This window comes from Watersipora subatra, chromosome 6 (genome assembly GCF_963576615.1).
Source record: "Watersipora subatra chromosome 6, tzWatSuba1.1, whole genome shotgun sequence".
NCBI lineage: Eukaryota > Metazoa > Bryozoa > Gymnolaemata > Cheilostomatida > Watersiporidae > Watersipora > Watersipora subatra.
In genome coordinates this window covers 55,958,272-55,979,363 of record NC_088713.1, presented here as the reverse complement: position 1 = coordinate 55,979,363, position 21,092 = coordinate 55,958,272, and positions in this window count along the sequence as shown.

Genomic DNA, 21,092 nt, shown 5'->3' with positions numbered 1-21,092 from the left:
CCTCTCACGGATGTGCAGGTGCGGTGAAGTGTGGTAGGGTAGTGTTAAATGGTGCGGTGAAGTGTGGTAGGGTAGTGTTGTGAGGCTGTGAGGTGTTGTGTAGGGAAGGAGATTGCTTATTCGAACCTAGTGTTCAGTGAGCACGGTGGTGGTTCGTGGAAGAGATTTATAGAATAAATAAATTTATGTATTGTGGGTGCAGTTGAGAGAAGAAGTTACAAAGGTGAAGGTGGCAATAGATGCCTTATTATGAAGTGAAGGGCTAGGTTAGTGCCACTTTTGAGAGCTATTGGGAACAACGGTAGAAAGGTACTGAAGAGTTTAATGTAAATGATGCAAATTCTACTTGTGAAGGAGCATTTGAGATTTTACAGGGTTACTATGGTTGACAAGAAGGTATATTTGTAAAGGAGCATAAGTTTCTGATTGTTAGGCAGGCACTTGGAAAAAGTGCTAGAGAGTACTTACAATGGGTAGAAAGTTTTAGCAGATATGCCAAGGCAGCTAATAATAATGATAGGGTAAGATTAGCCCTTATAGAGGCGGTTAACAGGTTGAAGGATGTAGAAGTATGTAGAGATTTGAAGAAGAATGCCAATCCGATTTAGGAGTGGTTACGTGAGGCATGGAGGGCTTGTGAGATGGTAAACAATTTGGATAGATTCTTGAGAACTTAGAGTAGAAGTACTGACTTGAATAGTTAGGTTGAGATGGAGGTAGCAAAAGTGTCAGAGTTTGATAGCCGTGTGCAATAGCGGAGTAACGGTAGAAATGGAAGCTACGAATCAGCGGGTAGATCTTTCCTTAAAAGTAGCCTTAGGAGTGGTAGAAGGTATTATGGTAATAGTAGTGAGGAGCGTGATACTAGTAGGTAAAGGAAACAAGGTTGAGAGTGTAACAAGGACAGTGGCAGTAGAAAGTATATAGATAATCACATAAAAATGTTTGTCTCTAGATATAGAGAAAACGGTAGAGAGAGTAGTGGAGATAGAGTTTGCTACAATTCAGAGGTAGTGGCCATAACATGCAGAGTTGTCCTTCCATTAAATGTTTTTTTTGTGAGAGACAAGGACATGTATCTCATTATTGTAGGAATAAATGAGAAGATGTAGGTTACAACAGATGAGGTAGCACCAGGTGGTCAGGAGGTAGCGGCAGTAATAGCTAGGAGTGGTATGGTAGCCGGGATAGTAGTAGGGGAGGTACAGGGCCGAGAAAGCCCCCGCGAAGCAAAAGACAAGTTGAGTAAGTACTTGAACAGTAGTATGGATAGGCTTGAGGGGGAGAAGTACAAGGAGAGGCTTGAGACGAGTCGGTATGTTGAAAGGTGCCGATATAAAATGAAGAAGCGTTAGGTTTTCTGATTCCAGCGATAAATATGATGATGCTTGACTAGGACGGATAATTGTGCATGTTTTACAAGTTAATGGAGTTAATGTGGAGTTTATGTTTGATACTGAGACCGAGTTGTCAATAGTAACCTAGGCGACAGCCAACAAGTTGAACTTATGGTTAAAGAAACCGTCGACAGCTGTGGAAACTGATGATGGTAGTGAGTTAGAAGTGGTTGAAAGTGTAATAGTCATAGATATATAAACCTAGATTTGCCAATAATAGCTATTCCCATCGGTTGCCTTGTCAGACTTAAATAGCATGGCGTAACGTCACTGTATTGTATCTCATGCTTGATTGCACCGTTGTTTACAATTAATCTAATCGGAAGAAGGTAACAAAATTACATTTATTTTCACATAAAAACTTTCTTAGATACATAATCTAGTAAACTAAAGCAATTATGTGATAGTATCTGATAACCACCATAAATTAACACTATAAAAGCTATGAATTGTTGCACACAAATCATGAGCCATCAGGGCTTTATTTGCAACCCTCTCCTATCCCCATTTTCTCTTTTCCTCTTCTCCAAAGATCAAATGAGAAAAGAAAAATAGAGAAGGGTGAAAGGAAAGGGGGAGCAAATAGCCAACTCACCCAAAGAGCCTGACCCTGGCTAAGTGAAAGACTAATATCATGTTTAACTAAAGATTACTAAGTACAGTAATACTTCAACTTACGAGTGCTCCAACGTATGAGAAACTTGAGATACGAGCCAGCTTTTAAGCAAGTTTTAGCACTAACATACGAGCCATGTTTGAGATACGAGCATGTGAGTCGGTTGCCAAGTATGCCGAAGGTGTTTTATGAGAACAGCATCACTCTGTATTTTTCAACTACTCAGGTTTATACTTTGGTACTGCGTTTTTGTGCGCGATTTTCAGTGCGGAATTACACTGTATGTAAATTCAAAGAAATCTGCGTTGACCGAAAGTTTGCCAGTAAAATGAAAGATGATGCAAAAGAAAAGCAAATGATAACAGTTGATATTATACAGAAAATTATTGAAAAATATGCGAAATGTGTATGCGTGATTGAGCTAGCTGAGCAATATGACATAAATACATCCGCAATTATCAAATAGAAGGATTATATTCAGGGCATTTAGTTCGCAAAAGGACTAACCATAGTTTCTAAATGGCGCAGCGATCTTCACGACCGCTGATGGAGAGACTGCTCAGGCAGTTAATTGGATAAAAGATAAACAATTGTCCGGTGACAGCGTAACTGAAACGATGCTACGTGAAAAGGCCGGCGCTACCTATCAGAACTATAAAAATAGACATTCGGACAAGTTGGCTAGTGGTCGTGCATAAATCCTTTGTGACGACACCTGTGTTCGTCCTAATCGCAACATGTTGAAGGGCGACAAAGGCGAACATATTTAGATAGATTTATTTTAAGACGGCAGGCTAGTCGTGAAAGCGAAACAAAGGAAAAGTTAGCTAACCAGCGAGAAACTTTAAACTACGAACGCTGAAGAAACTTTAATTACGTTAAGTTAAAAATGAAAGTTTGCTTTTAGGTTTGCTTCTGAGTTTGTCTTTTAAGACTTTGATAAAATTCAAATTGACCAAAGACAACTGTTGTAATGAAGGATAACTAATATCTCCCTTGCTCGCAAATGCTAGCATTAGCTGCTATTAGAGGTGGGACGAGACACAAGACGTCTTGAGTGTCGACCTGTCTCATCTCATATCGGTCTCGTCTCGACTTAACTATTGCCAAACTTGAGACATGAAATAGAACTAAAGTGCCTGCGCACGGTTGTTAAAAACATGGCTTCTTGCGGTAGCAACAACTCCATATATTGTAATGGATTGCGGGCAACTGCCTTTAAAGTTATACCCGGTCCGTTACCACCTGTTGCTATTGATTATGTTGGCCACTGAGTCTAATCATGTAGTCCGGACAAAGGCCCTGTTATATTTTAGTTCGGTTCCGTGTCCTTAAAACAGATACCGGGTCGTATCTAATTTCTCATCGAATAATCCAATTTAATAAATAAGACTTTTGCGGGTAAAATCTTTGTATTTTACCGTATCGTGTCTAAACACCAACTGCCCTTTATAAAATCTGGGCCTCTTTTAGGTATATAGTACCAATCGCGGGAAAAACCTGCGAGGACACGGAGAAACGAACGAAAGGCTGTGTCGACCATAGTCTGTGTTCGGTTAGCAATGACGTTTTTTTAGCTCAATATAAGAATATACATGTGCATGTATACAGTAACTAATATAATTTCATGAGTAAAATTTAAATATAATTCGCATACTACAGTTAATACACAAACAAAATTTAACATAAATGAAACGATAAGAATGAAAGTGCTATCGTGTGTTCTTTTAGTTGCGGTATTTCTTTGTGGAGAGACGGCTATCGGTTTCATTACACATTACATTAAAAAGTAAGAACTATTCAATAGATTGTGAAAATATACATGTACAAAGCAATATGTTTATTATAATTATTATCAATCAAGCTCAAAATTTTTAGAATATATAACTTCGGTATTTTACAGCTGTTTGTGTCACTTTTGTTTACAAAGACTACATGCATATCACTATTAAAATGTTGGATTTAAATCGTTTACACCAGGTGAAAATTCAATTTAAAAATAGTTTTATTGACTTTATGTATGCCAAGTAGCTAGTACTTGTGTAGTGAAATCATCACCAAATCTCATTATTTTACTATCTCGTGTCTCGAATTTTTACAAGACAGTTTCTCGAGTCTCGTCTCGAACTTAAAAAACCTGCCTCATTCCACCTCTAGCTGCTATTGTATGTATTTAATTTTACATTTTAAATAATCACATTTCCTTGTATTATTTTTTAATTGTTGCTTTTTGAAAGCATGTGGTAAATTATGACAATAACCGACATGTTCTTTCTGTTATAATATCTTGTTTTGAGTGTTTTATTTGAATTTTTAGAGTATGGAAACCAAGCAATATATATTTAATTATTCTATATATAAATAAATTGCACCAACATGCAAGTATATTAACATATGAACGCATTAAGCTCGTTAGTTGAAGTATAACTGTATAAGTCTTTAGCTTTTAAGAGCTTGTAATCACCTTCTCATATATTTCACACCTATAATTGTACAACACAACAGAGTAAGACATGGTGAATCTTAAGATACCAAATAGCTGCAATGTGAATTTTGTTGCAAGTCAACCTTTAACTTGCTTTTGCGTATTGTACAAATAACTTGGTATTGTCCTTTCGTGAATGGCTTCGTAGTGCTGGCAATTAGTGCTAGCCTAGCCTGTCTTGACAAACTGTTGTTTTTGCGGAGTTGTCACCCGTCGAACGGGCGAGCAACACAACAGCTTGTCGCAAGACGTACTGCACCTGATGCATCAGCTGCACTTATAGGGAGTTGTTCTCTTCCGTCTATGTGGCTTTGTTGCGATGTTATATCGGTCGCTCCATTGGTATTCATAACTGATTTTGCCCAAAGATTTATGTAGAAAAAAATAAAATTACGTTTAACCAAAGACTGTTGGTTGTTTACAACTCTTTTGTAAACTTTAGTAAAACTTAAGAATCTATAAGAACAAATAAAACTGACTGATACAAAATAGGAAATGGAAATTAAACTGACTGAGCGCACAAATAAGACATGTTTAGTCGCTGTTGTTGCCCAAGTTCTACTAAAGTTTACCGCAGACACCAGTCGCTAGTTAAACGTTATAATCTTTTTTTCTACATAAATTTTTTGCGCAAAACCGTTATGATTACCAATGGAGCGACCGACATAACATCGCAACCAAGCCGCATAGAAGGAAGAGAACAACTCCCTATAAGTGCAGCTGATGCATCAGGTGCAGTACGTCTTGTGACAAGCTGTTGTGTGGCTCGCCTGCTTGATGGGTGACAACTCCGCAAAAACAACAGTTTGTCAAGACAAGTTAGTGCTAGCCTGACAAAGTTTTTCACCAATCCAGCTCTACTAAGCAACACTCTTGTCGCTTTATCGCTGTGGTTGCAAACCTCAATCACCACAGGCGAAGACTAAGTCAAGCCACCACAATTCTCAACTGTGATTAGGGAATTCGTTGCTTGGTTTACATCAACGTTGGTAACATCCACGATGCTAGTGATACAATCATTACACTTCAGCTTTGGTGACCTAGCCAGCTACATAGCCAGCTGTAAAATAATCATTCTGTCTCATTTTTGATTTCAGACATACTTGCATACTCATCGTATTTAGTCATGTTTAGTTCAGCATTTTAGTCTATTTACCCAGCCAGGGTCTGGCTCTTTGAGTGGGTGGGCTATTTCCTTTCCCCTCTCCATTCCCATTTTCTCTTTTCCCCTTCTAACTTATGTTTTGGAGAAGGGGAAAAGAGAGAATGGGAATAGGAGAGGGTGGCAAATAAAGCCATGATGGCTCATGACTTGTGTACTGCAATTCATAGCTTTTATAGTTTTAATCTATGGTGGTTATCATATATTATTACAGAATTGCTTTAGTTTACTGGATTATGTATACAAGAAGGTTTTTATGTGAAAATAAATGTAATTTTGTTACCTTCTTTCCATTAGATTCATTGTAAACAACAGTGCAGTCAAGCATGAGGTACAATACAGTGACGTTACGGCGTGCTATTTAAGTCTGAAAGGCTTTTTCCATATTGGCCAATCTAGGTATATATATCTATGGTAATAGTCCATTTTCAAAGTACACACAGGCATGTGGATGCTGAATTTTATGTGATGAATGGATTGAGAACAAACTTTTTGGGATTAACTGAGTTGAAGCAGCTAAAATTATTTGCTGTTGTAAATGCGTTATTCAAAAGTAAGTCTGAGCCTGTTAAGGAGTGTAGAAGTATTAAGCCGGTTAAGCCGTTTTAGCCGAGGACCATTATTGATGGGTCAAATTATGTTTAAGATGATGTCAAGTTGCAAAATGTAATAAATCAGTCTGGCAGAAAGCAATATGTTATGAAAGGCCGCACAAGTCAAGATTGGTGAGTTTGTGAAACCAAGGGAGTAAAGAGTAGTAGATACGTAGACATTGGTAGTCCAGGGGAGACAACCCAAGGCACCATAGAGGTGCAAGTGTCTATGGGGTATGATAGAGAACAAAGTCATGATGAGGTAAGTGAAGGTTCTGAGAATGTAGCTGAACCAGTATTTGTAATGGAGAAAGTGTTCTCTTTTTGGCTGAGGTGTCCAGTAATGGAATGTTAGACAGAAATGGTCATGAGACAAAGGTAGCAGAGATAAATAGGGAAGAGAATAAGGTACAGATGAAGTTTGAGGAGAAAATGGCCAGGCTAAAGGCGAAGTGTAAGACAGCAGTCATGGAGTTGGAAAATGTCAATGCATTCAAAGTAGCGGTGTAGGTGTTAGCCCAGGTTCAGAGGGAAATTGCTGGTAGCATATCAGCACTGGTGGATGGTCAGGTCGAGTTAGATAGGTCTTGGCCTATGTCAACTCCAAGCTCTTTTCAGTGCAGCCAATTACAGCCTAGGTGGAGACCTCCCACAGGAGGCTGTCAAGACTGTCTCTTATTGGAAAGAGCGATTTAAAGACAGAAGAGACCAAGTTGAGGTGGAAGTTGAGGAGTCATTACTGACCTTTGCCAAAAACCTGCTGACTAGTCGGGGTTGATGGAAGTAGTGTTGGAGATGTTGGTGGAAGTATCGTTGGTAGTGACAGTGATCACAATATAAGTATTGGTAACACCAGAGTTCAGGATGATGGAAAAGCCAGTGCAGACTGGCAATGGAGCTGGCAGTAACAAATAGAATATTTTAGACGATGGCACAGGGTCAGACAAGCCAAAGGCATAGCCTATGAAGACTGCCCTAACAGAGTCAGGTAACGAGCAACACAAGTAAGGTAAGTTATCGCGTCTGCTTGTTTGTAGCGATTGGGTGGCCCAAAACAAAAACCAAAAAAGATAAGGGCAAGTTGTATTATGAGATTTGTTAGGCTCAGTCTATATTGTTGTCCTAGCTCGAGGCAGGGCCGGTGGTTTGATAATTACGGTGAGTGAATAAAGCTGGATAAAGCTAGTGGGTAAAATTAGTAGATTAGGTAGTGTAAGGCAGTATAGGAGGATATAAGGAAGTGTAATAAAAAACGAATGTTCTTCTTCTTCATCTTCACATCAATACATGCAAGTGTACATATTGATACAACATGTTGTTGGTTACACCAGAGCCATATAGTTTCACAGAGTCCCGCGACCAACAGAAGCGTACACAGGAGCTCGCTCGATTCCAAACAAACAGGCCACGCCTACTATTTATATATAAGTTATAATGGAAAGGCTGCAACATTAATCAACAAAAACTACTCCCATTAGCAGTTGCTTTAAAATTGATTGTTGTATTATAAACCATTTGAAAGAAAACAAAATTTTCTACAAAAATCTACTAATAACGTTTTGGTAAAAACGTGAAGGAAATGCAAAAAAGAGCGGTATTGAGAGCGAGGTATGAACATTCCATTAGATATCAGTATGTCGATCGGGTTTGTTTGGAATCGGATGTTTTTGTTTCCAGTTTTGGTTGCGAGACTTTGCAAACCTATTTTACTCTGACAGTAGAGAGCTGATAACTTCACAGAATTTTGCTGCTAAGGGATGCTTATATCGGGGCTCGAACGGGTCCAAACAAACAAGCCGCACCCACTATAGTTTTATATAAGTTATAATGGAGAGGCCGTAACACTAACCAACAAAGATTACTCCCATTGGCAGTTGCTCTAAATTTGATTGATGTATTATACACCATTTGAAAAAGGACAAAACTCCCTACAAGAAACTACAAACGATTTTTTTGTAACAAAGTAAAGTAAATGCAAAAGAGTGAGATGTTGAGAGCGAGGTAAGAATATTCCATTAGAGATCAGTATGTCGATCAGGTTTGTTTGGAATCAAGCTTCTTTGTTTTCCGTCTTTGGTCACGGGACTCTGTGAAACTATACGGCTCTGGGTTACACTTTATACTAAATCAGATGTGTGAGACATCAAACCAATTTCTAGCATTTTGTTACAGCTTTTCATTTCAGACAAACTGTGACTCAGAAGTGCATCACAGGGAACATGTTTTTTTTTTGCATTTTCACTGAAAATTTACTCAATTCCCAATATTTATGTTTTATATATACATTTACATGTACATGTAAATGTATATGTAAAAGATCTAACTACGTGTATAAACTAAATTATGGTTTATAATAAAAAAGTTTATGTAAATATATAATATATTTTATACGACATTTCATTACCTTTTTAGCTTTACATCTCAGCACACTGCCAAAGATGTTGGAAAGTAAAAATGGTTAAAGCTTTAAAAAGTTAAACATTATTGACATTTTTTTGTGGTTTACCTATGTTATTTTATGGCCAGCAAATCTGAAAGTAAGTGACCAATGGCTACTGGACCTTGTTGAAAAGTTGTCAAAACCTTTGCCAGCACACTGACAGTGGCATGTTTTGAAGATACTGTTGATGCTTTGTTCTCTTTTCAATTGTGTACTGAGACCCATTGTTGATGGCGGGAAATAGTATTTGCATCGCATTAAATGGAGTTTATTGGGATCATCTTCGATACCTAATAATACGTGTATATCTGGATTATATCAAAATCAACCAACAACAGATTTGTAACACAACTGAATTATTAGGAATGATTATTTTAACCATATGACATATACATGCATGATGTTTGAACATGTACATGATATGTACTTGATATGTACATGCTTTAATGTTTTTGAAATTATATAATGTGGTGTTACAAACTCTAGAACAATGCAAAGCAGCGCTAAATTTCATTGCCTAAATTGAATTATAAATTAAATTAAAATATAATGTACCATAATAAAATGTATTTTGAAATAATTCGAGCTACCAAAGTATAATTATGCTCCAATTTATAAAACCATAACATGAAACAATTAAACCTGTCATAGTCCGCTTATAACAACATACAACAACATTTCACTGGTATAGTATATATTAATTTCGATATAGAATACTATTTTGTAAATAGTACAATGTGTTTATAAAAACACAATAAATAATTTTGCACTAGATAATATAATATCATAAACAAATAGACAGTATTATATAGTATAGGAGAATGCAAAGCGTTGTCTAACATGTCGTATAACACAATGAAGTCTGGCGAACTGAAGGAGAACTGAAAAAAATTACAAAATATCAAAACTTTACATATTTAAATTATTAATAAAATAAAAATATAAGCGAGCAAAGATATAAAAGTATAAAATTTTACTGTAATTTGTGCACCACAACATTGCAGTTTTTTACAATATAATTTATTATTTATAAAATAAAACGGTATAATATAGTACAATATTGATTATAGTTACATGAATATGATTTTGCATCACAATGAATTATACCAAAATAATTTATGTTTAAAGAACTTCTTTTGGAGCATGGCTTGTATGATTGCTCTTTTTTGAGTTAACCTAACAGAGTATATGTATATTAGAATGCAATGTGATAAATAAATGAATACTAAAATGTAATTGGAAGTAACTAGGCATTTTATAAGAAAGCATACTATATTTCACATATTACAGTGAATTGAATTACATAATTTGACGTTTATAGCATAATATATGATTTTGGTTTTTAAGCAGACCAATTAAAAAACATTTTCTGTAAAATAATGGTAAAGAAAGCTGATAAGATACAAAGCAGAAAATTATAATGTTATGCAATAAAATACAACTTGGCATATATATATATATATAGTATTTTATATTAAGTATTAAGTAGGCATTAAGTATGGATTAATATACAGTAGCGATGTTTCTATTGTGCAGCATGAAATAATTTATTATAACAAGGTATATGGTGAAGAAAAAAAATGACTAAAATTATTTGTCAAAATATAACATTTTTACAATAACCGAAAGGTCACAGCATAATAAATACAACACTTTGTTATAATAGAGTAATATAATATGATATAACTTTACTTTATGAGAAACATATTTTGCAGGTTTATGAATACACAAGGCAGCAATAGAGGCCATTGAAATGGCCACCTATTTTTTGAAGAGCGGTAGAATATTCATATTCATAGCATCCTCACCATAATTATGTTACCATATAGGTAATGTATGCTGGTAGGATGTTAAACAAGAAAGTACTGGGTATCCTAAAGCCAGAAAAATATAACATTAAAAAAACATTTTTTTGTAGTTTAATACAGCTGTAAGTAAACACGCAACAAAACTGTTTACTGTCGGAAAGAAAAGGCGACACATGAATGAAAAATTGTGTTTTGACACTTTTCACAGAGTCAAATCAGCTTTTATGCTTTGTTCTGTCAGTGCTTTAAAATCTCAAACTGTATATTTAGCTACCATTTTCAGAAAATCGCACTATCTTTAAGTGAATATTTTATGCATAGTCTTGGAGCTCTGTATAATTATATTGCCTACTATAAATTATTTCAATATTTGCATATATGACTGAATTTCAAACAGTCAGTTCAGTTCATTTAACAGTTTGCCTTTAAACAATCGGACAAGAGAGAGCAGCTGCCTGAACTCAAAATGTATTAATATTCTCAGTCAATGATCTACTTATATATGTTGTACAGGTAACATTTTTAAGACACTTTGGCTTGCATTTTGGTTCAAAGTAGTACTTTTTGCATCTATATACATGTATATATATATATATATATATATATATATATATAAATTGTTTTCTCACCCCGGATACCCCGTTTGGGTGGTAAATTCTGCTCTAACTCGGGTCGCCTACCTGAGACCTGGGAGTTTGAGCACTCGCCTCAAGATCTAAGCTGTTCCCAATAGTGTACTTTTCTGAAACTCACCTGACTTGATTGCTGTTGGCATTTGGGCAAGCCACATTTTATGCGCCGGTGTTATTGCGTCTAGTGCCCCAATGACTACTGAGATTACAGTTGTTCTTACATTCCAGAATTTTTCAATTTCTTCTCCAAGAAGGAGATATTTCTCTACACTTTCTTTTTCTTTGCTGGCTATATTGTAGTCATTGGGTACTGCTATATCTATTATAGTAGCTCTCTTGTTCTCCCTGTCTACCACCACTATATCTGGTTGGTTTGCTAGGACATGCTTGTCAGTTTGGATGTAGAAGTCCCAGAGGATCTTAGCCCGGTCCTTTTCATTGACTTTACCAGGAGCTTCCCACCAGTGTTGTGGTTTATTAAGGCCATACTCATCACATAGACTTCTATACACAACACCTGTGACATGATTATGCCGCTCAGTGTATGCGCTATAATATATATATATATATATATATATATATATATATATATATATAGTGCAATATATGTATTATATATATGTATATATATATGTATATGTATATATATATATATATGTATATTTATATATATATATATATACATATACATATACTAGTTGTACTACCCGGCATTGCCGGGTAATAAATTCATTTGGTCAGAAAATTTGTTTGTATTTAAAATGTAACAACAATTACTTGCATTTAACATATTAAAAAAATTTTATTTCTAATTTTCAAACTTCATAAGATGAGGAAAGCTGTTTGTTTAGTTGAAACAACTCAGGAAGGTGAATGAAACAATAAAAATGAAACTGAATAAGAAATTTCAATAAAAAGTTAGGGCCTCACAATCTAAACATAAGATTTAGGTAGAAGCTAAGTTTATTTGTAATAGAGGCAACGAGTTTAGTAACTTATAAAAATTGTGGTAGATGCAGAATTCCTAAAATTACAAACTACATTTTATATTATTCAGAGATGTACGTGTAATTCTATTTTAGATTTAAATTACTAGATAAAAAGCTAATTCTAAAAAGCACATCATGTCAGGAAAGTTTTTCAAGACATTGCAGAATCCAGAAATTTTAGAAGTTTGTCTACTTTTGAATGATTTCTCGAAAGATTTATAAACGATGTTAAATTCAGAACTTTTCACAGTTTTTTTCAGAAGGAAACTTGCTTTTTTGTCAAGATAATTCAGATATTCAACCACATATGTATTCTGTTTAAGCAAGTAATAGTAGCAATGAAAGCAAACAATCGGTTCCTGTGAGCTTTTGAAGACTTTCACAATGTGTTACACTTTATTTAACCTTTCAGAATTATTGCAAAACTCCTCAATAAAACTATTTTAGACCATGTTTTAAATTTTTTTATATTACATGCAATGTTATGGGTTAAACTCTTATATATTGTTTGAAGAGAGCTGTGAGCAAGCTTATACAATGCTTATAATGCTGACAAGTATACAAGTATCAGCTATTAGTGTATGATTGTATGGTGAAAACTGCTTAGGCATTTGTTTGTGTGTTTTAAATTTGTAAATTTGTTTGTGCATTGCATAAATATTGATTTACTCAAGTTATTATTGCCACCATCCCCACCACAGTTGTCTTCATTTTTGTTTGTTTTTCTCCTTTGATAACAAACAAAATAAGCTTAAAGAACCTAATAAGGGTAACTCTGTTTAGGTTTTTGACGAGTGTAGAAGTTTCTTGCTGACTGCGATATTTTTAAAATGTTCACTGTGTGCATTTTTTAATGTGGAATTCAAATATTTCAATCAACATCATAGAAACATGTAAAAGTTGTAGGATGATTTAAGAAACTACATTATTTAGCTGATACTGTTATTTTAATCAATCGACTAATAAACATGAAATTTGTGTGAAAGTCTGATGGAAGGTGTTTCTGAACTCATGCAGCAGGAAGAATAATCTCGGGATTTTCAATGTTGTTGCTTTAATTAGATTAAGCTTTAATTTTGTTGCTTTAGTTTTAGATAACCTGACATACAGTGATAAAGAGATGGGGAGGTCTATTGGAGCGTTAGATAACCTGACATAAAGTGATGGAGAGATGGTGAGGTCTGTTGGAGTGTTAAATAACCTGACATACAGTGATTAAGAGATGGCGAGGTCTGTCAGAGTTTTAAATAACCTGACATACAGTGATGAATAGATGGTGGAGTCTGTCGGAGTGTTATCTAAAAGGCTCAGGTTCAAAGAAGTAACAGCTTGTTTTAGAGAATTAACAGATGCTTTCTATTCTGATGAAATTATCAACTAGGAGAACATATTGATAGCAACATTGATCTACATCAAATAATATTTTTTACAGAACTTATTCAGACTGAAAAATATTACAAATGAGTGGATTTTTCGAATCAGTCGATGAAATGAACCGGTGTAGATAAATGATGCCTATATTTATTAACATTCAATTTGCACCAAAATTAAGGGATGAAGGGTAAATAATGATAAAATTAATAAAAAAAGTTAATTTTTCCTGGCCCTTTGAGATGCACGGTCGTTCAACCAGAGCTTGAGTAAAAAACCATGTAAACCTAGGGCTTGTTCTTTCAGGCATATAATGGAAACAGAAAAAGCTCTGCTCTGCTATTTTCTTTTCGGCAATATTGTGAGAGTCCGGGGTAGTTATGCAGCCAACAATTTGGACTTCTTTATCCCAGTTGTAATTTTTATGTAGTTGTCTGGCTATACTCTTCAACAGTTAGTTAAAGGGCTGGCACCGCACTAATTCCAACAGTATTGTAAATGAAGACCGGGTCCTGAAGCTAGCCTGGGTAGTTGATGCAGAAAAACAAGATTCGAGAATTAACCCGATCTCTTGGGTCAGGCTGGCTGATGCGAGAGTCAGTCAGTCTCTTCACAAAACTGGCTGTCTTCTAGGCTAGTCAAACCTTTTAGCCTTTTAAAACTTTTAAACCTCCAGTAAGTTTAAAGTCACTCGTATAGTTTTATTACCAGCAGTTTTTTTATTCTTACTTGTCAATTGTTAGCAGTGGACTCATATTTGTCTTAGAGCCCAAAGCCAGTCAAAAATTTATGAAATCATTTATTTTATCAAGTTGGCAATGTTAAAGTAGGCCTATGTTGCTCTGGCAAACTTTCCCGTTTCCTACTGAGTTTAAAATAGTGGGTTTCAGCTTTCTCTTTTACTGTATATGCATGTATGTTACGATAATGGTTCAATTTGTTTTTATCCAAATTGTTGAGTATTGAACTTGAATATTGAAACCTGTTTGTCTTCAAAGCGTGTCCGTAACCCTTGGCAACTAGTCCAATCATCAAATGTTTTTTAAACTTTTAATAAATATGTCAAAATTTGCTCATAATACCATAATATTTGGTCAAACACCAGTAAAAAAAGTCGAGCAACCCGCAACAAACATTTTCAACCAGGAAATAAATGGTATTTTACCATTTTTCGGGCTAAAACTAAAAGAAATCCAAAAGTTTATAAAACTCGTAAAAACATTTACAGTCATATCATATCTATCAAACACATGCTCATCATCATTTCATGACTCAAAATATACCAGAAAATTATAGGTAAAATCATTAAATTCTCTATTTGTATCACAATCATTAAATTATTGTGATGCAAATAAAGAATTTTAGGATACTGCATATAATTTTATTTTATAATTTACCGACAAACAAGCCATATCAATTTTATTATGATATCATCTTAATAAATATTTGTTATTATAACGAAAAAGTAGATAAATATATTTGAAAGCTGTTAAAAATGGAAATGAGATGTTTGGTCTAACATCATGTGCGAAAGTTAATTTTATGGGTTTATGATGTTACGATCGAAATGGGTTCAGATGTTAAATAATTGTTCAGATATTTAATAAAAGCTTAAACTTTCAACAAATACATCTAATGTGCTCATAATACAATTATATTTGGTGAAACAGTAGTAAACAGTCGGGCAACCCACAGCAAATGTCATCAAACAATAAAAAACAGTATTTCATCATTATTAGGACTAATACTATAAAAAGTTCGCACAATTTTTAAAAACTGGCAAAAATAGATTATTGTCAAATTATCGCCGTGTGCAAGAATTAATTTGATTGATTAACCCTGCTTCTTAGAAAGAGTATTTATAAACATAGTTGTGTGAATTTTAGAATTCAGGCCGTCAGGGTTTTTGAAACACCGTTCGCAATGCCGAAATATTGGCTGTTTGGTTTCAAAGGGTTAAAAGTCAAAGTACTTTTTTGTTCCTTTTAATGTTATTTTTAAATATTTACTTAGACTCTCCTAGCCAGTCCTGATAAAGGAAGAAAAGTAAATATTAAGCACTACAAGTACATACACAATAGTGTTTATAATTGAAGTCAGCTGCAAAAAACTTAAGGTCATCAAATTTTCTCGATGTTCTTCCACCAATGTACTCTAGCTGTTACACAACTCACAATACTTCCTCTTGTGATGTACATGATGGTAATGGAATACTATCTAGCTAGCCTGTTCCTTCTAAACTGGTAGAACATTGATTATTTCCTAATTTAATACTTTTAACTCTGTTGAATTCAGCTTGTCTGGTAGTATTCTGCTGGTGAATATAAATTTCAACTAAAAACTTTGAGATAAATGTATGTAAGGAAATTCTACAGCCATCTTTCTATGTTGTTATACATAGCATTTTACCTGTAGACCTGGTAGTTGTTATTTTGGGAAGGCCTCTGCTATTTCCATAAAAAACTCAGTAGTCACAAAACCATGAAAACGCACTGCAGGCTTTCTAAAGTCAAACTCACTTGCGAAGCTGATTGTGTTTCTTGTTGAAATCCTTACATATTTGTAAATTTTTAACAATGTCAGATTGTGAATTATTATTTTGTGTTGGTCATTGATAACATGGTGCAGTGATTTCCTATATCCATTGTTTATAGTTACATTAGGGCGGTGATAGGAATATCTCACCTCAGCTTCACATCTGGTTGTATTCAATTTGATATCTGCTATCCTCAGAATCATCCTAACATAGACTGGAGGTAAGTCGAAGACTCATGTATGTAATCACTGTTTCCATGACTGCAAATTACGCATTTAGACTGCGAGCAAGTTGAGTTACTTTGAAATGGAATGTTTCAATGAACACAGCATTACCCCATAGGTCAAGTAATAACCTAATTAAAAACTCTATAAATAGCTATGCAGTGTGTTCAAGCTAAGCTTAACAGCAATTGTTAATAACATTGGTGCATTGAGATTGCTCAAATCAAAATAAAACAACTGAAACGTAAAAAATGTTTAGAATAGAATAGCCAGCGATATTCTAGTGAACATGATTCGCTAGCATGATGGATTCGATAAAGTTTTGTGGATCACAAAATTTACTTACCTTGCGGATTTATGTTAATTCCATGCCGCGAATAACTTGCGGGTTGGCTCAAATTTGTGAGTCGTGTGAATCATGGAAACACAGTGATTATTAATTTATGGCTTAAGCCGTAGTTATCATGATGGCCAAACCGACTTAGGTTTGGTTTGGTTCAGAAGTTGTTTTACTTCGGTTCGGCTAAGCCACATGTCACACGGCATCCAAAGTCCTTTCGCTTCCTAGATACCACACGCATGGAGAAAGGAGACTGTATCATTGGTAGTTTTTTTTGTATTTGAGCAAAATATTTCTATTGTAAACAAAAAACTTTGAGGAAAAATTAATAATTATATTTACACAGCAGATTTATCAGTAGATCGTTCAGTTGCTCAAAATAAATAACTCGATACGAAGATTTTGCCAACCTTTCCCATCAACGAAATTATATCTTTTGTTAACACATGAATGTTTTTCTATGCTGAGTAAATAACAAGCAAAAACAGTCTTTATCATATTACTGTGGTTTTACATAAATAAATCAGTCAACTAGTCTTCATGAGGATGAGTATGACACATTACTTCTATTGTACAAGTTCGAGTGAGCCTTGTCGTAAATTACTTCATGTTGTTTATTTAAGGAAATAAAAAGATTGTCACATTTTTTAAAAATTTGCTCACACGCGCGTAAGGAGAAATGTGACGCATGCTTGCTAGAATTTCAACCAGCCAACAAGAGCAAGGGTTCGGCCACGAATATTCGAGCAGACCAAAATGGTTCGTTTCGGCGAGAAATTCTTCGGCCAAACAGTTTACAACTGACAGCGACGTCGTTTTGCGTCGTTTTGGCTCTCGTGTGAGCCAAAACACTCCCTTTACACGTCCCTTTACACTCCCATATCTCAACCAGTAGAAGCCTTCTACCACCTAAAAATAAGGTTACTGACTTTGGCACAAGTCCAAACATTGTCTGCCAGCCTTCTATAAATAGGCTAGGATTACTAAATTACCTAAATGTTGATTTAAAACAAAATTCCCATTACAGTTACTTGGTATTAAAAGATTCACTATGTTTTACTCTGCTCTGTTGTAGGTGCCAAATATGTGGAAATGTGATTAAAAGCTTTCTAATATACGGCGGTGTAGTAATGGCTGCGATTAACTGTTCGTTTTTGAGCTTCTAAGAGTTGTAATCACATTTCAACATATTTTGCACCTACAACCTACAACCTATTTTGCAACACAGCAGAGTAAAATAAGTGAATCTGTTGATATTAAATAACAGTAATGTGAATTTTGTTGCAAGTCAACCTTCAACTTGCATTCAGTAAATGTGCAAGACATATGGGTGAGGTGAGCCAGTGCAGAAGCACTATGCTGTGCTGACAAGCAGATATGTTTCCAAAGGGGCTGCAGTTGAGTGATGGTTGTGTGGCTCATGTCAAGTCATGTCAGCATATGAAGTTTCAGAATAACAAGATCTCTGCTCATGCGCAAGTGTGGCTAGTTCTTTGAGTTTAGCGAAACTGGCTACAAACAAAATAAATGCCATCATATTTGCAATGTTACCAAAATGCGAACAGCCATTTTCTAATATAGAATATATTCATCTGCAATATTTTGGGCACAATTTTGAAAATTTTACTAGCAGAAACACGTTTAAGTCAATGTTTTCGTTTTTTCCGTTTATTAATTTTAAAAAGGAAATAAAGCAGTGATATTGCTTTGCGAATAATGAGTGAAAATAAACTTTACTTGGTGTTAAGTCATGCAAAATGATAGCTTGAGATCATAAATTTATAGTGACAAACCTTCGATAGCATCTGTTATTTCTGTAATCTGTGGTCAATGTTTTTGTATAGGGTACTAATGTGAGTCGTTATATATCTCTCTAGGGTGCACTAGGGCATGCCAGCACATCTAATACCTTCCAATGTGTGATGATGTATCTTGATCACCGTGTAATTATTATGCTTGCAATTGTTATATGTTAATTTTATAGTAACTTTTTTGTGTAATTATAATAATAGCGTGAAAATTAAAGACAACTGCATTTATTTCATATAGAAATTGTACAGAGTCTAGCCTGCCTATAGCAGCTCTCTTTTGTTTCCAGGGTGTTTCCAATGTAAATAGCAAGCTTGGTTGTGGATGTCATTGTCGTGGAAACTTGTGCTATATTACCTGCTTTGGATGAAAACTGAATGGAATGATGCATTAGGAATATGGAGAAGAGCTTATAGAAGGTTTGTTAGGAATTTTAATCAGTTTCCTGTAGAAGTTTTGAAGAGAAAACTTGAAATTAACTTATTATAACAAAAATATTTTACCAGAGTTGGTTATGGTTTAGCAGTAAAATAGAGTGCATTTGGTAATAATAGCAGCTGTCTGCTTTTGGCTTGCTATACTGTACTTTGTGCAAGCGTGAAGACAACTCCTAACATGGAAATATCAATTATAGTTTGTGATAAAACTTACTAAAATTTTGTGCCAGTTCATATTTAAGTACCAGTCTTGTTACTTGAATTAACCGGTTCAGATGTTATGAAGTTTAGCATCATCATATTACATAATTTAGCTGGTTTTTACTATAGCAAGATCTTCATCTGTCTATCTGTGTGAAGCCACAGAAAGAGAGTGCGAAAAAGATTGTACTACACGAGATTTTAACTTCCAACATTTAGTTTACACACAATCATCTAGATTAAACATTCACTTTTCAGAGTCTTGGAATACTTATAACATACTTATTCTTTTGGCTTCATCAGCACACCTGATGATCTTTCATGGCACACTGGACAGCCAGGGTATTAGCCTTTACTATAATAAGAACCGTGTACATACTTTGAAGTCACAGTCACAGGTTGCGCAGCAGATTGCTTTGTCCAGTCCCCTAAATGAAACCAGCAATATTTTGCATATCCACCTATCATACTCCTTCCTGCTCCAATCATTCTCGTACCATAGTTTTATAATTACTAGTACCCGTAGAGTCTAGTGAGCTGTGAGTGATCAGCAGGTGTAATAAATAAATACACAGTTATTCTGGAATGCTAGGAAGTCGACGACTGGTTCAATTGTTAGTGTCAATCTTCTATGATAAATGTTGCTCATTTGTATCCATCACAATTATATGTTTTCCTAACTTCAGGCAGGGCTCCAACCTCTAGCCAGTAGCTTTGGCTAGAGGTTGGAGCTGAAGCTACTGCATCTGCAAAATATGGTTTGGTGCAGAATATAATGAGAGTAAGATTTTTCAGGAAGTGTTTTAAATCAGATACAAAAACACCTTGGATAACCTGTATTCGAGGCGATTTTGTATCCTCAGTTTGTACAAAAAACTGAGATGGTTTGATAGCCTATCGTACAACTGACAAGGATTCCTTCAAGTTTAAAATATAGCTTAGACAAAGACTCTTTGCTAGAGAAGTTACTTTCTTTCGCAGTATTTTTTCTCATCTCAACAATGGTTGTCATAGATTGTTTTGTATTTATCGATATAGTGTATGAATTTGCTTATACAAATAAAGTAAATTTTTGCAGGTAAAATTGGTGACTGGAGAAATAACTTCACGGTTGCCGAAAATGAGCTTATTGATGTATATTTAGAACAGCGGGCCGGCAAAGAGACAAGGAATTTTATTGTAAATAGGTTTTACTTATAATATATATTTATGCACTACCCTAGGACACTTTTATTTTGTTAGTATTTAGTTTCGTGAGTAGCACACCGAGTAAAATTTCTTAGCAATTTAATTTCGCGGCTCTGAGGAGTGCGAAAATATAGTGATGTGAAAATAAGTGCAGTGGAAAAAAACAGATTACATTCCTCAGGTCCAGTTTGCTAATAAGAAAAATTCAATTTGGGACTAGTTCGTATTTGTAAACCGCAGGTTGAATTGTGTGGGTGAGATCGATAATTCAATTTGATCACTTGCTGCCATTTGTTTCTTGGACTATCAATGACGTCTAGGTCCCTCCCGCCGTGACTTTCACACTCGAGTCTCAAGAAGAAGAAAACACATAGGTAACAACCAACTTCACAACCAAAATAGTATTACCCTTTCGCTGCCATAAATGCATTTATGCGTTTTTTAGGGTCCACTGCCATAAACGCATTTTTAAACTTTCTCAGCAATTTCGTGGTAACCTGATTTTATTATTCGTTAACCACATAACCCACGATCTTTCAGAGTTTTGAAATTGACAGTGTTGTCCGAAGATTTCTTTATAAAATCAGCCTAAACAACCAAGCGATTTTCAACTTTTGTTTGAGAATTTTTAATACAAAAACTAAAATTTTTTTGTGAGTTCATTAACTACCGCGGGCGAGTAATAAAACAGGTAATTAGTTGTTGATGAGATTATAGCCAATTAGGATTTTCGTAATTATACAGATAATTAAAGTAGCAGCACTGTCTCTGACAGTGGTGAAAGTAATAGTTTTGTAAGAGCAAGGAACATTGTGGAGGATTGCTTTAGCTTCAGATCGATCGTAGCTTCACATGGCTTTATCA